Raw genomic sequence first — 22326 nt, 5'->3', positions numbered from 1 at the left:
TTTAAACAGGAACCCTCATCACCAAGTACCTTCCTTTGTCCACGTACTCTAAAGGGCTCGTCCGGGATTTGAACCCAGGACCTCTCTCACCCATAGCGAGAATGATAACCCTAGACCAACGAGCCACATTTTGGTGGCTGTTTTGCTTGATCAATTTGTTTTCACAAAACATGGTTAGACAGAAGCTCCGCACCCTAAGATTGAATCATACCACGAGCCACGTTTCTGTCAGTGTTTTGGTTGACTGATTTGTTTTCACATAACATGTTTAGAGGAAAAGAGCAACTTCCCCAGTAAATCACCCCAAACCACGTTGGGTAAATGACTGATCTTGGATTTAAACAGGATCTCTCGTCACCAGGTACCTTCCTTTGTCCATGTACTCTAAAGGGCTTGTCCGGGATTTGAAACCGGGACCTCTCGCACCCAAAGCGAGAATCATACCCCGAGACCAACGAGCCACATTTTGGTGGCTGTTTTGGTTCATCAATTTATTTTCACAAAACATGGTTAATCAGGAACTCCGCACCCTAAGCGTGAATCATACCACGAGCCACGTTTCTGTCAGTGTTTTGGTTGACTGATTTGTTTTCACATAACATGTTTAGACGGAAAGAGCAACTTCCCCAGTAAATCACCCCAAACCACGTTGGGTAAAGGACTGATCAAGTATTTGATCAGGAACCCTCTTCACCAGGTACCTTCCTTTGTCAACGTACTCTAAAGGGCTCGTCCGGGATTTGAACCCGGGACCTCTCACACCCAAAGCGAAAATCATACTGCTGGACCAACGAGCCACGATTTGGTTGCAGTTTTGGTTTATCAATTTGTTTTCACAAAACATGGTTAGACAGAAGCTCCGCACCCTAAGATTGAATCATACCACGAGCCACGTTTCTGTCAGTGTTTTGGTTGACTGATTTGTTTTCACATAACATGTTTAGAGGAAAAGAGCAACTTCCCCAGTAAATCACCCCAAACCACGTTGGGTAAAGGACTGATCAAGTATTTGATCAGGAACCCTCTTCACCAGGTACCTTCCTTTGTCAACGTACTCTAAAGGGCTGGTCCGGGATTTGAACCCGGGACCTCTCACACCCAAAGCGAAAATCATACTGCTAGACCAACGAGCCACGATTTGGTTGCAGTTTTGGTTCATCAATTCGTTTTCACAAAACATGGTTAGACAGAAGCTCTGCACCCTAAGATTGAATCATACCACGAGCCACGTTTCTGTCAGTGTTTTGGTTGACTGATTTATTTTTACATAACATGCTTGGACAAAAAGAGCAACTCTCCCAGTAAATCACCCCAAACCACGTTGGGTAAATGACTGATCTTGGATTTAAACAGGATCTCTCGTCACCAGGTACCTTCCTTTGTCCATGTACTCTAAAGGGCTCGTCCGGGATTTGAACCCGGGACCTCTCACACCCAAAGCGAAAATCATACTGCTAGTCCAACGAGCCACGATTTGGTTGCAGTTTTGGTTCATCAATTTGTTTTCACAAAACATGGTTAGACAGAAGCTCTGCACCCTAAGATTGAATCATACCACGAGCCACGTTTCTGTCAGTGTTTTGGTTGACTGATTTGTTTTCACATAACATGTTTAGACGGAAAGAGCAACTTCCCCAGTAAATCACCCCAAACCACGTTGGGTAAAGGACTGATCAAGTATTTGATCAGGAACCCTCTTCACCAGATACCTTCCTTTGTCAACGTACTCTAAAGGGCTCGTCCGGGATTTGAACCCGGGACCTCTCACACCCAAAGCGAGAATCATACCCCGAGACCAACGAGCCACATTTTGGTGGCTGTTTTGGTTCATCAATTTATTTTCACAAAACATGGTTAATCAGGAACTCCGCACTGAAAAGCGTGAATCATACCACGAGCGAAGTTTCTGTCAGTGTTTTGGTTGACTGATTTGTTTTCACATAACATGCTTAGACGAAAAGAGCAACTCTCCCGGTAAATCACCCCAAACCACGTAGGGTAAAGGACTGATCATGGATTTAAACAGGAACCCTCATCACCAAGTACCTTCCTTTGTCCACATACTCTAAAGGGCTCGTCCGGGATTTGAACCCAGGACCTCTCTCACCCATAGCGAGAATGATAACCCTAGACCAACGAGCCACATTTTGGTGGCTGTTTTGCTTGATCAATTTGTTTTCACAAAACATGGTTAGACAGAAGCTCCGCACCCTAAGATTGAATCATACCACGAGCCACGTTTCTGTCAGTGTTTTGGTTGACTGATTTGTTTTCACATAACATGTTTAGACGAAAAGAGCAACTTCCCCAGTAAATCACCCCAAACCACGTTGGGTAAAGGACTGATCAAGTATTTGATCAGGAACCCTCTTCACCAGATTCCTTCCTTTGTCAACGTACTCTAAAGGGCTCGTCCGGGATTTGAACCCGGGACCTCTCACACCCGAAGCGAGAATCATACTCCTAGACCAACGAGCCACGATTTGGTTGCAGTTTTGGTTCATCAATTTGTTTTCACAAAACATGGTTAGACAGAAGCTCCGCACCCTAAGATTGAATCATACCACGAGCCACGTTTCTGTCAGTGTTTTGGTTGACTGATTTATTTTCACATAACATGCTTGGACAAAAAGAGCAACTCTCCCAGTAAATCACCCCAAACCACGTTGGGTAAAGGACTGATCTTGGATTGAAACAGGATCTCTCGTCACCAGGTACCTTCCTTTGTCCACGTACTCTAAAGGGCTTGTCTGGGATTTGAAACCGGGACCTCTCGTACCCAAAGCGAGAATCATACCCCGAGACCAACGAGCCACATTTTGGTGGCTGTTTTGGTTCATCAATTTATTTTCACAAAACATGGTTAATCAGGAACTCCGCACTGAAAAGCGTGAATCATACCACGAGCCACGTTTCTGTCAGCGTTTTGGTTGACTGATTTGTTTTCACATAACATGCTTAGACGAAAAGAGCAACTCTCCCGGTAAATCACCCCAAACCACGTAGGGTAAAGGACTGATCATGGATTTAAACAGGAACCTTCGTCACCAAGTACCTTCCTTTGTCAACGTACTCTAAAGGGCTCGTCCGAGATTTGAACCGAGGACCTTTCTCACCCATAGCGAGAATGATACCCCTAGACCAACGAGCCACATTTTGGTGGCTATTTTGCTTGATCAATTTGTTTTCACAAAACATGGTTAGACAGAAGCTCCGCACCCTAAGCGTGAATCATACCACGAGCCACGTTTCTGTAAGTGTTTTGGTTGACTGATTTGTTTTCACATAACATGCTTAGACGAAAAGAGCAACTCTCCCGGTAAATCACCCCAAACCACGTAGGGTAAAGGACTGATCATGGATTTAAACAGGAACCCTCATCACCAAGTACCTTCCTTTGTCCACGTACTCTAAAGGGCTCGTCCGGGATTTGAACCCAGGACCTCTCTCACCCATAGCGAGAATGATAACCCTAGACCAACGAGCCACATTTTGGTGGCTGTTTTGCTTGATCAATTTGTTTTCACAAAACATGGTTAGACAGAAGCTCCGCACCCTAAGATTGAATCATACCACGAGCCACGTTTCTGTCAGTGTTTTGGTTGACTGATTTGTTTTCACATAACATGTTTAGAGGAAAAGAGCAACTTCCCCAGTAAATCACCCCAAACCACGTTGGGTAAAGGACTGATCAAGTATTTGATCAGGAACCCTCTTCACCAGGTACCTTCCTTTGTCAACGTACTCTAAAGGGCTCGTCCGGGATTTGAACCCGGGACCTCTCACACCCAAAGCGAAAATCATACTGCTAGACCAACGAGCCACGATTTGGTTGCAGTTTTGGTTCATCAATTTGTTTTCACAAAACATGGTTAGACAGAAGCTCTGCACCCTAAGATTGAATCATACCACGAGCCACGTTTCTGTCAGTGTTTTGGTTGACTGATTTATTTTTACATAACATGCTTGGACAAAAAGAGCAACTCTCCCAGTAAATCACCCCAAACCACGTTGGGTAAATGACTGATCTTGGATTTAAACAGGATCTCTCGTCACCAGGTACCTTCCTTTGTCCATGTACTCTAAAGGGATTGTCCGGGATTTGAAACCGGGACCTCTCGCACCCAAAGCGAGAATCATACCCCGAGACCAACGAGCCACATTTTGGTGGCTGTTTTGGTTCATCAATTTATTTTCACAAAACATGGTTAATCAGGAACTCCGCACCCTAAGCGTGAATCATACCACGAGCCACGTTTCTGTCAGTGTTTTGGTTGACTGATTTGTTTTCACATAACATGTTTAGACGGAAAGAGCAACTTCCCCAGTAAATCACCCCAAACCACGTTGGGTAAAGGACTGATCAAGTATTTGATCAGGAACCCTCTTCACCAGATACCTTCCTTTGTCAACGTACTCTAAAGGGCTCGTCCGGGATTTGAACCCGGGACTTCTCACACCCAAAGCGAGAATCATACCCCGAGACCAACGAGCCACATTTTGGTGGCTGTTTTGGTTCATCAATTTGTTTTCACAAAACATGGTTAGACAGAAGCTCCGCACCCTAAGATTGAATCATACCACGAGCCACGTTTCTGTCAGTGTTTTGGTTGACTGATTTGTTTTCACATAACATGTTTAGAGGAAAAGAGCAACTTCCCCAGTAAATCACCCCAAACCACGTTGGGTAAAGGACTGATCAAGTATTTGATCAGGAACCCTCTTCACCAGGTACCTTCCTTTGTCAACGTACTCTAAAGGGCTCGTCCGGGATTTTAACCCGGGACCTCTCACACCCAAAGCAAAAATCATACTGCTAGACCAACGAGCCACGATTTGGTTGCAGTTTTGGTTCATCAATTTGTTTTCACAAAACATGGTTAGACAGAAGCTCTGCACCCTAAGATTGAATCATACCACGAGCCACGTTTCTGTCAGTGTTTTGGTTGACTGATTTGTTTTCACATAACATGTTTAGACGGAAAGAGCAACTTCCCCAGTAAATCACCCCAAACCACGTTGGGTAAAGGACTGATCAAGTATTTGATCAGGAACCCTCTTCACCAGATACCTTCCTTTGTCAACGTACTCTAAAGGGCTCGTCCGGGATTTGAACCCGGGACCTCTCACACCCAAAGCGAGAATCACACCCCGAGACCAACGAGCCACATTTTGGTGGCTGTTTTGGTTCATCAATTTATTTTCACAAAACATGGTTAATCAGGAACTCCGCACTGAAAAGCGTGAATCATACCACGAGCGAAGTTTCTATCAGTGTTTTGGTTGACTGATTTGTTTTCACATAACATGCTTAGACGAAAAGAGCAACTCTCCCGGTAAATCACCCCAAACCACGTAGGGTAAAGGACTGATCATGGATTTAAACAGGAACCCTCATCACCAAGTACCTTCCTTTGTCCACGTACTCTAAAGGGCTCGTCCGGGATTTGAACCCAGGACCTCTCTCACCCATAGCGAGAATGATAACCCTAGACCAACGAGACACATTTTGGTGGCTGTTTTGCTTGATCAATTTGTTTTCACAAAACATGGTTAGACAGAAGCTCCGCACCCTAAGATTGAATCATACCACGAGCCACGTTTCTGTCAGTGTTTTGGTTGACTGATTTGTTTTCACATAACATGTTTAGAGGAAAAGAGCAACTTCCCCAGTAAATCACCCCAAACCACGTTGGGTAAAGGACTGATCAAGTATTTGATCAGGAACCCTCTTCACCAGGTACCTTCCTTTGTCAACGTACTCTAAAGGGCTCGTCCGGGATTTGAACCCGGGACCTCTCACACCCGAAGCGAGAATCATACTCCTAGACCAACGAGCCACGATTTGGTTGCAGTTTTGGTTCATCAATTTGTTTTCACAAAACATGGTTAGACAGAAGCTCCGCACCCTAAGATTGAATCATACCACGAGCCACGTTTCTGTCAGTGTTTTGGTTGACTGATTTATTTTCACATAACATGCTTGGACAAAAAGAGCAACTCTCCCAGTAAATCACCCCAAACCACGTTGGGTAAAGGACTGATCATGGATTTAAACAGGATCTCTCGTCACCAGGTACCTTCCTTTGTCCACGCACTCTAAAGGGCTTGTCCGGATTTGAACCCGGGACCTCTCTCACCCATAGCGAGAATGATACCCCTAGACCAACGAGCCACATTTTGGTGGCAGTTTTGGTTCATCAATTTGTTTTCACAAAACATGGTTAGACAGAAGCTCCGCACCCTAATCGTGAATCATACAACGAGCCACGTTTCTGTCAGTGTTTTGGTTGACTGATTTGTTTTCACATAACATGCTTAGACAAAACGAGCAACTTCCCCAGTAAATCACCCCAAACCACATTGGGTAAAGGACTGATCTTGTATTTGAACAGGAACCCTCGTCACCAGGTACCTTCCTTTGTCAACGTACTCTAAAGGGCTTGTCCGGGATTTGAACCCGGGACCTCTCGCACCCAAAGCGAGAATCATACCCCTAGACCAACGAGCCACGATTTGGTTGCGTTTTGGATGCGTTTTGGTTCATCAATTTGTTTTCACAAAACATGGTTAGGCAGAAGCTCCGCACCCTAAGCGTGAATCATACCACGAGCCACGTTTCTGTCAGTGTTTTGGTTGACTGATTTGTTTTCAGATAACATGCTTAGACGAAAAGAGCAACTCTCCCGGTAAATCACCCCAAACCACGTAGGGTAAAGGACTGATCATGTATTTGAACAGGAACCCTCGTCAACAGGTACCTTCCTTTGTCAACGTACTCTAAAGGGCTTGTCCGGGATTTGAACCCGGGACCTCTCGCACCCGAAGCGAGAATCATACCCTAGACCAACGAGCCACGATCTGATTGCAGTTTTGGTTCATCAATTTGTTTTCACAAAACATATTTAGACAGAAGCTCCGCACCCTAAGCGTGAATCATACCACGTGCCATGTTTCCGTCAGTGTTTTGGTTGACTGATTTGTTTTCACATAACATACTTCGACAAAAAGAGCATCTCTCCCAGTAAATCACCCCAAACCACGTTGGGTAAAGGACTGATCTTGGATTTAAACAGAAACCCTCGTCACCAGGTACCTTCCTTTGTCAACGTACTCAAAAGGGCTCGTCCGGGATGTGAACCCGGGATATCTCGCACCCAAAGCGAGAATCATACCACTAGACCAACGAGCCACATTTTGGTGGCTGTTTTGCTTGATCAATTTGTTTTCACAAAACATGGTTAATCAGAAGCTCCGCACTGAAAAGCGTGAATCATACCACGAGACCAACGAGCCACAATTTGGTGGCTGTTTTGCTTGATCAATTTGTTTTCACAAAATATGGTTAGACAGAAGCTCCGCACCCTAAGCGTGAATCATACCACAAGCCACGTTTCTGTCAGTGTTTTGGTTGACTGATTTGTTTTCAAATAATATGTTTAGACGAAAAGAGCAACTCTCCCAGTAAATCACCCCAAACCAAGTTGGGTAAAGGACTGATCTTGGATTTAAACAGGATCTCTCGTCACCTGGTACCTTCTTTTGTCAACGTACTCTAAAGGGCTTGTCCGGGATTTGAACACAGGACCTCTCGCACCCAAAGCGAGAATCATACCCCGAGACCAACGAGCCACATTTTGGTGGCTGTTTTGGTTCATCAATTTATTTTCACAAAACATGGTTAATCAGGAACTCCGCACTGAAAAGCGTGAATCATACCACGAGCCACGTTTCTGTCAGTGTTTTGGTTGACTGATTTATTTTCACATAACATGCTTGGACAAAAAGATCAACTCTCCCAGTAAATCACCCCAAACCACGTTGGGTAAAGGACTGATCTTGGATTTAAACAGGAACCCTCGTCACCAGGTACCTTCCTTTGTCCACGTGCTCTAAAGGGCTTGTCCGGGATTTGAACCCGGGACCTCTCGCACCCGAAGCGAGAATCATACCCTAGACCAACGAGCCACGATCTGATTGCAGTTTTGGTTCATCAATTTGTTTTCACAAAACATATTTAGACAGAAGCTCCGCACCCTAAGCGTGAATCATACCACGTGCCATGTTTCCGTCAGTGTTTTGGTTGACTGATTTGTTTTCACATAACATGCATCGACAAAAAGAGCAACTCTCCCAGTAAATCACCCCAAACCACGTTGGGTAAAGGACTGATCTTGGATTTAAACAGAAACCCTCGTCACCAGGTACCTTCCTTTGTCAACGTACTCAAAAGGGCTCGTCCGGGATGTGAACCCGGGATATCTCGCACCCAAAGCGAGAATCATACCACTAGACCAACGAGCCACATTTTGGTGGCTGTTTTGCTTGATCAATTTGTTTTCACAAAACATGGTTAATCAGAAGCTCCGCACTGAAAAGCGTGAATCATACCACGAGACCAACGAGCCACAATTTGGTGGCTGTTTTGCTTGATCAATTTGTTTTCACAAAATATGGTTAGACAGAAGCTCCGCACCCTAAGCGTGAATCATACCACAAGCCACGTTTCTGTCAGTGTTTTGGTTGACTGATTTGTTTTCAAATAATATGTTTAGACGAAAAGAGCAACTCTCCCAGTAAATCACCCCAAACCAAGTTGGGTAAAGGACTGATCTTGGATTTAAACAGGATCTCTCGTCACCTGGTACCTTCTTTTGTCAACGTACTCTAAAGGGCTTGTCCGGGATTTGAACACAGGACCTCTCGCACCCAAAGCGAGAATCATACCCCGAGACCAACGAGCCACATTTTGGTGGCTGTTTTGGTTCATCAATTTATTTTCACAAAACATGGTTAATCAGGAACTCCGCACTGAAAAGCGTGAATCATACCACGAGCCACGTTTCTGTCAGTGTTTTGGTTGACTGATTTATTTTCACATAACATGCTTGGACAAAAAGATCAACTCTCCCAGTAAATCACCCCAAACCACGTTGGGTAAAGGACTGATCTTGGATTTAAACAGGAACCCTCGTCACCAGGTACCTTCCTTTGTCCACGTGCTCTAAAGGGCTTGTCCGGGATTTGAACCCGGGACCTCTCGCACCCGAAGCGAGAATCATACCCTAGACCAACGAGCCACGATCTGATTGCAGTTTTGGTTCATCAATTTGTTTTCACAAAACATATTTAGACAGAAGCTCCGCACCCTAAGCGTGAATCATACCACGTGCCATGTTTCCGTCAGTGTTTTGGTTGACTGATTTGTTTTCACATAACATGCATCGACAAAAAGAGCAACTCTCCCAGTAAATCACCCCAAACCACGTTGGGTAAAGGACTGATCTTGGATTTAAACAGAAACCCTCGTCACCAGGTACCTTCCTTTGTCAACGTATTCAAACGGGCTCGTTCGGGATGTGAACCCGGGATATCTCGCACCCAAAGCGAGAATCATACCACTAGACCAACGAGCCACATTTTGGTGGCTGTTTTGCTTGATCAATTTGTTTTCACAAAACATGGTTAATCAGAAGCTCCGCACTGAAAAGCGTGAATCATACCACGAGACCAACGAGCCACAATTTGGTGGCTGTTTTGCTTGATCAATTTGTTTTCACAAAACATGGTTAGACAGAAGCTCCGCACCCTAAGCGTGAATCATACCACAAGCCACGTTTCTGTCAGTGTTTTGGTTGACTGATTTGTTTTCAAATAATATGTTTAGACGAAAAGAGCAACTCTCCCAGTAAATCACCCCAAACCAAGTTGGGTAAAGGACTGATCTTGGATTTAAACAGGATCTCTCGTCACCTGGTACCTTCTTTTGTCAACGTACTCTAAAGGGCTCGTCCGGGATTTGAACACAGGACCTCTCGCACCCAAAGCGCGAATCATACCCCAAGACCAACGAGCCATATTTTGGTGGCTGTTTTGGTTCATCATTTATTTTCACAAAACATGGTTAATCAGGAACTCCGCACTGAAAAGCGTGAATCATACCACGAGCCACGTTTCTGTCAGTGTTTTGGTTGACTGATTTGTTTTCAAATAACATGTTTAGACGAAAAGAGCAACTTCCCCAGTAAATCACCCCAAACCACGTTGGGTAAAGGACTGATCTTGGATTGAAACAGGATCTCTCGTCACCAGGTACCTTCCTTTGTCAACGTACTCTAAAGGGCTCCTCCGGGATTTGAACACAGGACCTCTCTTACCCTAAGCGAGAATCATACCCCGAGACCAACGAGCCACATTTTGGTGGCTGTTTTGGTTCATCAATTTATTTTCACAAAACATGGTTAATCAGGAACTCCGCACTGAAAAGCCTGAATCATACCACGAGCCACGTTTCTGTCAGTGTTTTGGTTGACTGATTTGTTTTCACATAACATTTTTAGACTAAAAGAGCAACTTCCCCAGTAAATCACCCCAAACCACATTGGGTAAAGGACTGATCGTGTATTTGAACAGGAACCCTCATCACCAGGTACCTTCCTTTGTCAACGTACTCTAAAGGGCTCGTCCGGGATTTGAACACAGGACCTCTCGCACCCAAAGCGAGAATCATACCCCGAGACCAACGAGCCACATTTTGGTGGCTGTTTTGGTTCATCAATTTATTTTCACAAAACATGGTTAATCAGGAACTCCGCACTGAAAAGCGTGAATCATACCACGAGCCACGTTTCTGTCAGTGTTTTGGTTGACTGATTTGTTTTCAAATAACATGTTTAGACGAAAAGAGCAACTTCCCCAGTAAATCACCCCAAAACACGTTGGCTAAAGGACTGATCTTGGATTGAAACAGGATCTCTCGTCACCAGGTACCTTCCTTTGTCAACGTACTCTAAAGGGCTCCTCCGGGATTTGAACCCAGGACCTCTCTTACCCAAAGCGAGAATCATACCCCGAGACCAACAAGCCACATTTTGGTGGCTGTTTTGGTTCATCAATTTATTTTCACAAAACATGGTTAATCAGGAACTCCGCACTGAAAAGCCTGAATCATACCACGAGCCACGTTTCTGTCAGTGTTTTGGTTGACTGATTTGTTTTCACATAACATTTTTAGACTAAAAGAGCAACTTCCCCAGTAAATCACCCCAAACCACATTGGGTAAAGGACTGATTGTGTATTTGAACAGGAACCCACGTCACCAGGTACCTTCCTTTGTCAACGTACTCTAAAGGGCTTGTCCGGGATTTATACCCGGGACCTCTCGCACCCGAAGCGAGAATCATACCCTAGACCAACGAGCCACGATCTGATTGCAGGTTTGGTTCATCAATTTGTTTTCACAAAACATATTTAGACAGAAGCTCCGCACCCTAAGCGTGAATCATACCACAAGCCATGTTTTCGTCAGTGTTTTGGTTGACTGATTTGTTTTCACATAACATGCTTAGACAAAAAGAGCAACTCTCCCAGTAAATCACCCCAAACCACGTTGGGTAAAGGACTGATCTTGGATTTAAACAGAAACCCTCGTCACCAGGTACCTTCCTTTGTCAACGTACTCAAAAGGGCTCGTCCGGGATGTGAACCCGGGATATCTCGCACCCAAAGCGAGAATCATACCACTAGAGCAACGAGCCACAATTTGGTGGCTGTTTTGCTTGATCAATTTGTTTTCACAAAACATGGTTAATCAGAAGCTCCGCACTGAAAAGCGTGAATCATACCACGAGACCAACGAGCCACAATTTGGTGGCTGTTTTGCTTGATCAATTTGTTTTCACAAAACATGGTTAGACAGAAGCTCCGCACCCTAAGCGTGAATCATACCACAAGCCACGTTTCTGTCAGTGTTTTGGTTGACTGTTTTATTTTCAAATAATATGTTTAGACGAAAAGAGCAACTCTCCCAGTAAATCACCCCAAACCAAGTTGGGTAAAGGACTGATCTTGGATTTAAACAGGATCTCTCGTCACCTGGTACCTTCTTTTGTCAACGTACTCTAAAGGGTTTGTCCGGGATTTGAACACAGGACCTCTCGCACCCAAAGCAAGAATCATACCCCGAGACCAACGAGCCACATTTTGGTGGCTGTTTTGGTTCATCAATTTATTTTCACAAAACATGGTTAATCAGGAACTCCGCACTGAAAAGCGTGAATCATACCACGAGCCACGTTTCTGTCAGTGTTTTGGTTGACTGATTTGTTTTCACATAACATGCGTAGACAAAAAGAGCAACTCTCCCAGTAAATCACCCCAAACCACGTTGGGTAAAGGACTGATTTTGTATTTAAACAGGAACCCTCGTCACCAGGTACCTTCTTTTGTCAACGTACTCTAAAGGGCTCGTCCGGGATTTGAACCCGAGACCTCTCGCACCCAAAGCGAAAATCATACCCCTAGACCAACGAGCCACATTTTGGTGGCTGTTTTGCTTGATCAATTTGTTTTCACAAAACATGGTTAATCAGAAGCTCCGCACTGAAAAGCGTGAATCATACCACGAGACCAACAAGCCACAATTTGGCTGCAGTTTTGGTTCATCAATTTGTTTTCACAAAACATGGTTAGACAAAAGCTCTGCATCCTAAGCGTGAATCATACCACGAGCCACGTTTCTGTCAGTGTTTCGCTTGACTGATTTGTTTTCACATAACATGCTTAGACGAAAAGAGCAACTCTCCCAGTAAATCACCCCAAACCACGTTGGGTAAAGGACTGATCTTGGGTTTAAACAGGATCTCTCGTCACCAGGTACCTTCCTTTGTCAACGTACTCTAAAGGGCTCGTCCGGGATTTGAACCCGGGACCTCTCGCACCCAAAGCGAGAATCATACCCCGAGACCAACGAGCCACATTTTGGTGGCTGTTTTGGTCCATCAATTTACTTTCACAAAACATGGTTAATCAGAAGCTCCGCACTGAAAAGCGTGAATCAAACCACAAGCCACGTTTTTTTTAGTGTTTTGGTTGACTTTTTTGTTTTCACATAACATGTTTAGACGAAAAGAGCAACTCTCCCAGTAAATCACCCCAAACCACGTTGGGTAAAGGACTGATCTTGGATTAAAACAGAAACCCTCGTCACCAGGTACCTTCCTTTGTCAACGTACTCAAAAGGGCTCGTCCGGGATGTGAACCCGGGATATCTCGCACCCGAAGCGAGAATCATACCCCTAGAGCAACGAGACACATTTTGGTGGCTGTTTTGGTTCATCAATTTGTTTTCACAAAACATGGTTAGACAGAAGCTCCGCACACAAAGCGTGAATCATACCACAAGCCACGTTTCTGTCAGTGTTTTGGTTGACTGATTTGTTTTCACATAACATGCTTAGACAAAAAGAGCAACTTCCCCAGTAAATCACCCCAAACCACGTTGGGTAAAGGACTGATCTTGGATTTAAACAGGATCTCTCGTCACCAGGTACCTTCCTTTGTCAACGTACTCTAAAGGGCTCGTCCGGGATTTGAACCTAGGACCTCTCGCACCCAAAGCGAGAATCATACCCCGCGACCAACAAGCCACATTTTGGTGGCTGTTTTGGTTCATCAATTTATTTTCACAAAACATTGTTAATCAGAAGCTCCTCACTGAAAAGCGTAAATCAAACCACGAGCCACGTTTCTGTTAGTGTTTTGGTTGACTGATTTGTTTTCACCTATGGAGTGACGAGTGTGTGGCGACCCTCCAGGACTGCTTTGACACCACTGACTGGCTGATGTTCAGGGACGCAGCAGATGGGGACATTAACGAATACTCAGACACTGTCTCCAGCTACATCCAGCACTGCATTGATGACGTTGTCCCCAAGAAGGTTGTCCGGTCTTTCCCAAATCAGAAGCCCTGGGTTGATGCCGCGGTCCGGGCCAAGCTGAGAGCCCGTACTGTCGCCTTTAATTCTGGGGACCCTGATGAGTACAGGAAGGCCAGATACGACCTTCTGAAGGCCATCAAAGCAGCGAAAAGGGCCTACAGGACCAAGGTGGAGTCCAGCTACCATGGCTCTGACCCCAGGCGCATGTGGAGTGGACTTAAAGCCATTACAGAATACAAAGGGAGAGGCTACAATGAGACCCAGTCTTCTGTCCTACTGCCAGACGAGCTGAACTCCTTCTACGCTCGCTTTGAGAGGGACAGTGAACCCCCTGCAGTGGAGCTACCTGAAGGCCAAGCCAGTGGTGTGCCTACACTAACTGTAGCTGAGGTGAGGCTATGCTTTAAGAAGATCAACCCTCGCAAGGCACCTGGCCCAGACGGCATATCAGGTAGGGCCCTTAGGGGCTGCGCTGACCAGCTGGCAGGGGTCTTCAGTGACATCTTCAACCTCTCCCTTAACCTGTCTGTACTCCCCACCTGCTTCAAGAGGACCACCATCATCCCTGTGCCCAAGAACACCAAGGTCACATGTCTGAATGACTATCGCCCAATAGCACTGACCTCTATCATCATGAAGTGCTTCGAGCGGCTAGTCAAATCATTCATCTGCTCCTCGCTGCCCCCCACACTGGACCCTATGCAGTTTGCATACCGGTCCAATAGGTCTACAGACGATGCCATCGCTCTGACCATGCACACCGCTCTCTCCCACCTGGACAAGGGGAATACATATGTGAGGATGCTGTTCATTGACTACAGCTCTGCATTCAACACCATCATCCCCTCCAGACTGGTCTCCAAGCTTGTGGACCTGGGACTAAGCACCTCCCTCTGCAAGTGGATCTTCCACTTCCTGACGGGGAGGCCACAGGTGGTGAGAATCGGTGACCGCACTTCATCTGTACTGATCACCAACACAGGCACCCCCCAGGGCTGTGTGCTCAGCCCTCTCCTGTTCTCCTTGTTCACCCACGACTGTGCGGCTACGCACAGCTCCAACCTCCTCGTTAAGTTTGCTGACGACACAACCATCGTGGGCCTCATCTCTGACAGTGACGAGTCAGCCTACAGAGAGGAGGTTGACACCCTGACATCATGGTGTCAGGACAACAACCTCTCTCTTAACATCAGCAAGACCAAGGAGATGATTGTGGACTTTAGGAGGCGGCAGGAGGAGGAGCATGCACCCCTATTCATCAATGGATCGGAAGTGGAGAAGGTCAGCTGCTTCAAGTTCCTCGGGGTGAACATCAGCAATGACCTCACCTGGTCTGTTCACACGGACAAGGTGGTCAAAACGGCCCGTAAGCGCCTCTTCTTCCTGAGGAGACTGAAGAAGTTTGGTATGGACTCAGTCATCCTTACTAACTTTTACAGATGCACTATAGAAAGCATTCTGACTGGTTGTATCACAGTGTGGTATGGGAGCTGCACAGACCGGGACCGCAAGGCCCTACGAAGTGTGGTCCGTTCTGCTGAGTTCATCATCGGCAGGAAGCTCCCAGCCCTACAGGACACCTACCACACACGTTGCCTTAGGAAAGCCAGCAGGATTCTAAGAGACTGTTCCCACCCATCCTTCAGTCTCTTTACCCCGTTGCCTTCTGGCAGGCGTTACCGCAGCATCCGGTCGCGCACACGCAGACTGGACAACAGTTTCTACCCAAGGGTCATCAGGCTTCTCAATGGACACTGATATGGACATTTTTACTGCACACTAGTCACTTATACACTGTCACTTTCAGCTACTGGTTGCTCTTTCAGTAACATTGCACTACTGTACCTCGCCACCAGGCTCCTGTTTGGTCATTGACAAAGTCACTGATCTGTAAATTTGCACTACTGCACTGTACTCCATTTAGGTTAGATTAGTTTATAGGGTTGTAACAGGTTTTTTTTTTTTTTTTTTTTTTTGTGTATTAGGGTTAGTATAGCGTACTATTTATTGTTATCTGTAATTTAGGAAGTTTTAGTGTTAGGGTTAGTATAGTCGTTTATTTATTGCTAACTGTATATTTAGGAAGTTCACTTATCTAAGCTCAGCATAGATGTAAATTTGTTCTGTGTACTTATATGTTATGTTATGCCAAGTGCTTGCGTTGTCTTGTCTTAAGAATTTCAGTGCCCAGTCTAACCTTGTGTTGCTCTGTGCACCTGACAAATAAAAGACTTGAACTAACATGCTTAGACGAAAAGAGCAATTCTCCCGGGAAATCACCCCAAACCACGTTGGGTAAAGGACTGATCATGGATTTAAACAGGAACCCTCGTCACCAGGTACCTTCCTTTGTCAACGTACTCTAAAGGGCTCGTCCGGGATTTGAACCCGAGACCTCTCGCACCCAAAGCGAGAATCATACCCCTAGTCCAACGAGCCACATTTTGGTGACTGTTTTGCTTGATCAATTTGTTTTCACAAAACATGGTTAATCAGAAGCTCCGCACTGAAAAGCGTGAATCATACCACGAGACCAACGAGCCACAATTTGGCTGCAGTTTTGGTTCATCAATTTGTTTTCACAAAACATGGTTAGACAGAAGCTCCGCACCCTAAGCGTGAATCATACCACGAGCCACGTTTCTGTCAGTGTTTTGGTTGACTGATTTGTTTTCACATAACATGCTTAGACGAAAAGAGCAACTCTCCCGGTAAATCACCCCAAACCACGTTGGGTAAAGGACTGATCATGGATTTAAACAGGAACCCTCGTCACCAGGTACCTTCCTTTGTCAACGTACTCTAAAGGGCTCGTCCGGAATTTGAACCCAGGACCTCTCTCACCCATAGCGAGAATGATACCCCTAGACCAACGAGCCACATTTTGGTGGCAGTTTTGCTTGATCAATTTGTTTTCACAAAACATGGTTAGACAGAAGCTCCGCACCCTAAGCGTGAATCATACCACGAGCAAGGTTTCTGTCAGTGTTTTGGTTGACTGATTTGTTTTCACATAACATGTTAGACGAAAAGAGCAACTTCCCCAATAAATCACCCCAAACCACGTTGGGTAAAGGACTGATCTTGTATTTGAACAGGAACCTTCATCACCAGGTACCTTCCTTTGTCAACGTACTCTAAAGGGCTTGTCTGGGATTTGAACCCGGGACCTCTCGCACCCGAAGCGAGAATGATACCCCTAGAGCAACGAGACACATTTTGGTGGCTGTTTTGGTTCATCAATTTATTTTCACAAAACATGGTTAATCAGGAACTCCGCACTGAAAAGCGTGAATCATACCACGATCCACGTTTCTGTCAGTGTTTTGGTTGACTGATTTGTTTTCACATAACATGCTTAGACAAAAAGAGCAACTTCCCCAGTAAATCACCCCAAACCACGTTGGGTAAAGGACTGATCTTGGATTTAAACAGGATCTCTCGTCACCAGGTACCTTCCTTTGTCAACGTACTCTAAAGGGCTTGTCTGTGATTTGAACCCGGGACCTCTCACACCCGAAGCGAGAATCATACTCCTAGACCAACCAGCCACGATTTGGTTGCAGTTTTGGTTCATCAATTTGTTTTCACAAAACATTGTTAATCAGAAGCTGCTCACTGAAAAGCGTAAATCAAACCACGAGCCACGTTTCTGTTAGTGTTTTGGTTGACTGATTTGTTTTCACATAACATGCTTAGACGAAAAGAGCAACTCTCCCGGTAAATCACCCCAAACCACGTTGGGTAAAGGACTGATCATGGATTTAAACAGGAACCCTCGTCACCAGGTACCTTCCTTTGTCAACGTACTCTAAAGGGCTCGTCCGGGATTTGAACCCGAGACCTCTCGCACCCAAAGCGAGAATCATACCCCTAGACCAACGAGCCACATTTTGGTGACTGTTTTGCTTGATCAATTTGTTTTCACAAAACATGGTTAATCAGAAGCTCCGCACTGAAAAGCGTGAATCATACCACGAGACCAACGAGCCACAATTTGGCTGCAGTTTTGGTTCATCAATTTGTTTTCACAAAACATGGTTAGACAGAAGCTCCGCACCCTAAGCGTGAATCATACCACGAGCCACGTTTCTGTCAGTGTTTTGGTTGACTGATTTGTTTTCACATAACATGCTTAGACGAAAAGAGCAACTCTCCCGGTAAATCACCCCAAACCACGTTGGGTAAAGGACTGATCATGGATTTAAACAGGAACCCTCGTCACCAGGTACCTTCCTTTGTCAACGTACTCTAAAGGGCTCGTCCGGGATTTGAACCCGAGACCTCTCGCACCCAAAGCGAGAATCATACCCCTAGACCAACGAGCCACATTTTGGTGACTGTTTTGCTTGATCAATTTGTTTTCACAAAACATGGTTAATCAGAAGCTCCGCACTGAAAAGCGTGAATCATACCACGAGACCAACGAGCCACAATTTGGCTGCAGTTTTGGTTCATCAATTTGTTTTCACAAAACATGGTTAGACAGAAGCTCCGCACCCTAAGCGTGAATCATACCACGAGCCACGTTTCTGTCAGTGTTTTGGTTGACTGATTTGTTTTCACATAACATGCTTAGACGAAAAGAGCAACTCTCCCGGTAAATCACCCCAAACCACGTTGGGTAAAGGACTGATCATGGATTTAAACAGGAACCCTCGTCACCAGGTACCTTAATTTGTCAACGTACTCAAAAGGGCTCGTCCGGGATTTGAACCCGAGACCACTCGCACCCAAAGCGAGAATCATACCCCTAGACCAACGAGCCACATTTTGGTGACTGTTTTGCTTGATCAATTTGTTTTCACAAAACATGGTTAATCAGAAGCTCCGCACTGAAAAGCGTGAATCATACCACGAGACCAACGAGCCACATTTTGGTGGCTGTTTTGGTTCATCAATTTATTTTCACAAAACATGGTTAATCAGAAGCTCCGCACTGAAAAGCGTGAATCAAACCACGAGCCACGTTTCTGTTAGTGTTTTGGTTGACTGATTTGTTTTCACATAACATGCTTAGACGAAAAGAGCAACTCTCCCGGTAAATCACCCCAAACCACGTTGGGTAAAGGACTGATCATGGATTTAAAGAGGTACCCTCGTCACCAGGTACCTTCCTTTGTCAATTTACTCTAAAGGGCTCGTCCGGGATTTGAACCCGAGACCTCTCGCACCCAAAGAGAGAATCATACCCCTAGACCAACGAGACACATTTTGGTGGCTGTTTTGGTTCATCAATTTGTTTTCACAAAACATGGTTAGACAGAAGCTCCGCACCCAAAACGTGAATCATACCACGAGCCACGTTTCTGTCAGTGTTTTGGTTGTCTGATTTGTTTTCACATAACATGCTTAGACAAAAAGAGCAACTTCCCCAGTAAATCACCCCAAACCACGTTGGGTAAAGGACTGATCTTGGATTTAAACATGATCTCTCGTCACCAGGTACCTTCCTTTGTCAACGTACTCTAAAGGGCTCGTCCGGGATTTGAACCTAGGAGCTCTCGCACCCAAAGCGAGAATCATACCCCGCGACCAACAAGCCACATTTTGGTGGCTGTTTTGGTTCATCAATTTATTTTCACAAAACATGGTTAATCAGAAGCTCCTCACTGAAAAGCGTAAATCAAACCACGAGCCACGTTTCTGTTAGTGTTTTGGTTGACTGATTTGTTTTCACATAACATGCTTAGACGAAAAGAGCAACTCTCCCGGTAAATCACCCCAAACCACGTTGGGTAAAGGACTGATGATGGTTTTAAACAGGAACCCTCGTCACCAGGTACCTTCCTTTGTCAACGTACTCTAAAGGGCTCGTCCGGGATTTGAACCCGAGACCTCTCGCACCCAAAGCGAGAATCATACCCCTAGAGCGACGAGCCACATTTTGGTGGCTGTTTTGGTTCATCAATTTGTTTTCACAAAACATGGTTAGACAGAAGCTCCGCACCCAAAGCGTGAATCATACCACGAGCCACGTTTCTGTCAGTGTTTTGGTTGACTGATTTGTTTTCACATAACATGCTTAGACAAAAAGAGCAACTTCCCCAGTAAATCACCCAAAACCACGTTGGGTAAAGGACTGCTCTTGGATCTAAACAGGAACCCTCGTCACCAGGTACCTTCCTTTGTCAACGTACTCTAAAGGGCTCGTCCTGGATTTGAACCCAAGACCTCTCGCACCCAAAGCGAGAATCATACCCCTAGACCAACGAGCCACATTTTGGTGACTGTTTTGCTTGATCAATTTGTTTTCACAAAACATGGTTAATCAGAAGCTCCGCACTGAAAAGCGTGAATCATACCACGAGACCAACGAGCCACAATTTGGCTGCAGTTTTGGTTCATCAATTTGTTTTCACAAAACATGGTTAATCAGAAGCTCCGCACTGAAAAGTGTGAATCATACCACGAGCCACATTTCTGTCAGTGTTTTGGTTGACTGATTTTTTTTCACATAACATGTTTAGACGAAAAGAGCAACTCTCCCAGTAAATCACCCCAAACCACGTTGGGTAAAGGACTGATCTTGGGTTTAAACAGGATCTCTCGTCACCAGGTACCTTCCTTTGTCAACGTACTCTAAAGGGCTTGTCTGTGATTTGAACCCGGGACCTCTCACACCCGAAGCGAGAATCATACTCCTAGACCAACCAGCCACGATTTGGTTGCAGTTTTGGTTCATCAATTTGTTTTCACAAAACATGGTTAGACAGGACCTCCGCACCCTAAGCGTGAATCATACCACGAGCCACGTTTCTGTCAGTGTTTTGGTTGACTGATTTGTTTTCACATAACATGCTTAGACAAAAAGAGCAACTCTCCCAGTAAATCACCCCAAACCACGTTGGGTAAAGGACTGATCTTGGATTTAAACAGGAACTCTCGTCACCAGGTACCTTTTATTGTTAACGTACTCTAAAGGGCTCGTCCGGGATCTGAACCCGGGACTCTCTGGCCCGTTAGCTCAGTTGGTCAGAGCGTGGTGCTAATAACGCCAAGGTCGTGGGTTCGATCCCCATACGGGCCAACCACCCCTTTTTGGAGATCTTTTCCATTGCTTTATTTAGTCTGTGGCAAGGCTTTTGAATGCTAATAACTGGGTTTGGAACGCCTATAGCTCAGTTGGGAGAGAGTTAGTCTGAGGGTCTCAAGGTCCCTGGTTTGATCCTCGGTTTTGGTAAACCCGTGGTGTTTGCGAAATACCGTCTACTCAAGGAAGTGGTCAACGGGTCATTTTCAAAAAGGTCACGCCAAAACACTGCAGAGTCAGAGAGGATTGCGACAGCGGACAAACCGGACAAACCTGTCTTATTGAACTAGCCGAGCCACTGAACAACAAACAAGCCGAAAAGCATTGGAGAATGCGGGCATCGATCTCGCATGCTAAGCGAGCGCTCTACCATTTGAGCTAATTCCCCCTTGCTCATCAGTGGAGGTTGGAGTCTTGCAAGACTCGTAGCTCCCGTTGAATTGCTTTATTGACATCCCCTTGAATTTAGAGTGAGGAAAAACGACTTACAGCGTGGGCCAAACACGACCGGTCGTTTCACGCCGACACGAGGTGGCGCCTAGGACATTGCGTTTCCGCGGCTGGAGACAGTGTCCGCGGCTGGCGAGAGTTTCTCTGGCCCGTTAGCTCAGTTGGTCAGAGCGTGGTGCTAATAACGCCAAGGTCCTGGGTTCGATCCCCATGCGGGCCAATCACCACTTCTTGGAGATCTTTTCCATTGCTTTATTTAGTCTGTGGCAAGGCTTTTGAATGCTACTGACTGGGTTTGGAACGCATATGGCTCAGTTGGGAGAGAGTTAGGCTGAGGGTCTCAAGGTCCCTGGTTTGAGCCTCGGTTTCGGTAAACCCGTGGTGTTGGCAAAATACCGTCTATTCAAGGAAGTGGTCAACGGGTCATTTTCAAAAAGGTCACGCCAAAACACTGCAGAGTCAGAGAGGATTGCGACAGCGGACAAGCCTGTCTTATTGAACTAGCCGAGCCACTGAACAACAAACAACTGAAAAGCATTGGAGAATGCGGGCATCGATCTCGCATGCTAAGCGAGCGCTCTACCATTTGAGCTAATTCCCCCTTGCTCATCAGTGGACGTTGGAGTCTTGCAAGACTCGTAGCTCCCGTTGAATTTCTTTCTTGACATCCCCTTGAATTTAGAGTGAGGAAAAACGACTTACAGCGTGGGCTAAACACGACGGGTCGTTTCACGCCGACACGAGGTGGCGCCTAGGACATTGCGTTTCCGCGGCTGCAGACAGTGTCCGCGGCTGGCAAAAGTGTCTCTGGCCCGTTAGCTCAGTTGGTCAGAGCATGGCGCTAATAACGCCGAGGTCGTGGGTTCGATCCCCATACGGGCCAACCACCCCTTTTTTGGAGATCTTTTCCATTGCTTTATTTAGTCTGTGGCAAGGCTTTGGAATGCTACTCACTGGGTTTGGAACGCCTATAGCTCAGTTGGGAGAGAGTTAGGCTGAGGGTCTCAAGGTCCCTGGTTTGAGCCTCGGTTTCAGTAAATCCGTGGTGTTGGCAAAATACCGTCTACTCAAGGAAGTGATCAACTGGTCATTTTCAAAAAGGTCACGCCAAAACACTGCAGAGT

At 45.7% G+C, this 22326-nt stretch overlaps 14 non-coding genes across 14 annotated transcripts; 2 read left to right on the top strand and 12 right to left on the bottom strand.

Annotated features, from left to right (window-relative positions):
* Positions 1 to 1733: 1733 nt before the first annotated feature.
* On the bottom strand, positions 1734 to 1805 carry trnap-ugg. The gene has a single exon. It is a non-coding gene; the product is annotated as a tRNA-Pro (tRNA).
* A 601-nt stretch (positions 1806 to 2406) lies between these two features.
* On the bottom strand, positions 2407 to 2478 carry trnap-cgg. The gene has a single exon. It is a non-coding gene; the product is annotated as a tRNA-Pro (tRNA).
* A 1273-nt stretch (positions 2479 to 3751) lies between these two features.
* trnap-ugg lies at positions 3752 to 3823 on the bottom strand. Its single transcript has one exon. It is a non-coding gene; the product is annotated as a tRNA-Pro (tRNA).
* A 1945-nt stretch (positions 3824 to 5768) lies between these two features.
* trnap-cgg lies at positions 5769 to 5840 on the bottom strand. The gene has a single exon. It is a non-coding gene; the product is annotated as a tRNA-Pro (tRNA).
* Positions 5841 to 6439: 599 nt separating this feature from the next.
* Positions 6440 to 6511, bottom strand: trnap-ugg. The gene has a single exon. It is a non-coding gene; the product is annotated as a tRNA-Pro (tRNA).
* Positions 6512 to 7120: 609 nt separating this feature from the next.
* Positions 7121 to 7192, bottom strand: trnap-ugg. The gene has a single exon. It is a non-coding gene; the product is annotated as a tRNA-Pro (tRNA).
* A 1040-nt stretch (positions 7193 to 8232) lies between these two features.
* On the bottom strand, positions 8233 to 8304 carry trnap-ugg. Its single transcript has one exon. It is a non-coding gene; the product is annotated as a tRNA-Pro (tRNA).
* Positions 8305 to 12243: 3939 nt separating this feature from the next.
* Positions 12244 to 12315, bottom strand: trnap-ugg. Its single transcript has one exon. It is a non-coding gene; the product is annotated as a tRNA-Pro (tRNA).
* Positions 12316 to 12683: 368 nt separating this feature from the next.
* Positions 12684 to 12755, bottom strand: trnap-ugg. The gene has a single exon. It is a non-coding gene; the product is annotated as a tRNA-Pro (tRNA).
* Positions 12756 to 17535: 4780 nt separating this feature from the next.
* On the bottom strand, positions 17536 to 17607 carry trnap-ugg. The gene has a single exon. It is a non-coding gene; the product is annotated as a tRNA-Pro (tRNA).
* Positions 17608 to 17975: 368 nt separating this feature from the next.
* Positions 17976 to 18047, bottom strand: trnap-ugg. The gene has a single exon. It is a non-coding gene; the product is annotated as a tRNA-Pro (tRNA).
* A 368-nt stretch (positions 18048 to 18415) lies between these two features.
* trnap-ugg lies at positions 18416 to 18487 on the bottom strand. Its single transcript has one exon. It is a non-coding gene; the product is annotated as a tRNA-Pro (tRNA).
* A 2188-nt stretch (positions 18488 to 20675) lies between these two features.
* Positions 20676 to 20749, top strand: trnai-aau. The gene has a single exon. It is a non-coding gene; the product is annotated as a tRNA-Ile (tRNA).
* A 1262-nt stretch (positions 20750 to 22011) lies between these two features.
* Positions 22012 to 22085, top strand: trnai-aau. The gene has a single exon. It is a non-coding gene; the product is annotated as a tRNA-Ile (tRNA).
* The last annotated feature ends 241 nt before the right edge of the window (positions 22086 to 22326 follow it).

This window comes from Hypomesus transpacificus, unplaced genomic scaffold (assembly GCF_021917145.1).
Source record: "Hypomesus transpacificus isolate Combined female unplaced genomic scaffold, fHypTra1 scaffold_152, whole genome shotgun sequence".
Classification (NCBI taxonomy): Eukaryota; Metazoa; Chordata; class Actinopteri; order Osmeriformes; family Osmeridae; genus Hypomesus; species Hypomesus transpacificus.
The sequence above is the reverse complement of the archived record's forward strand: the minus strand, read 5'-3'. Positions and strand labels throughout refer to the sequence as shown.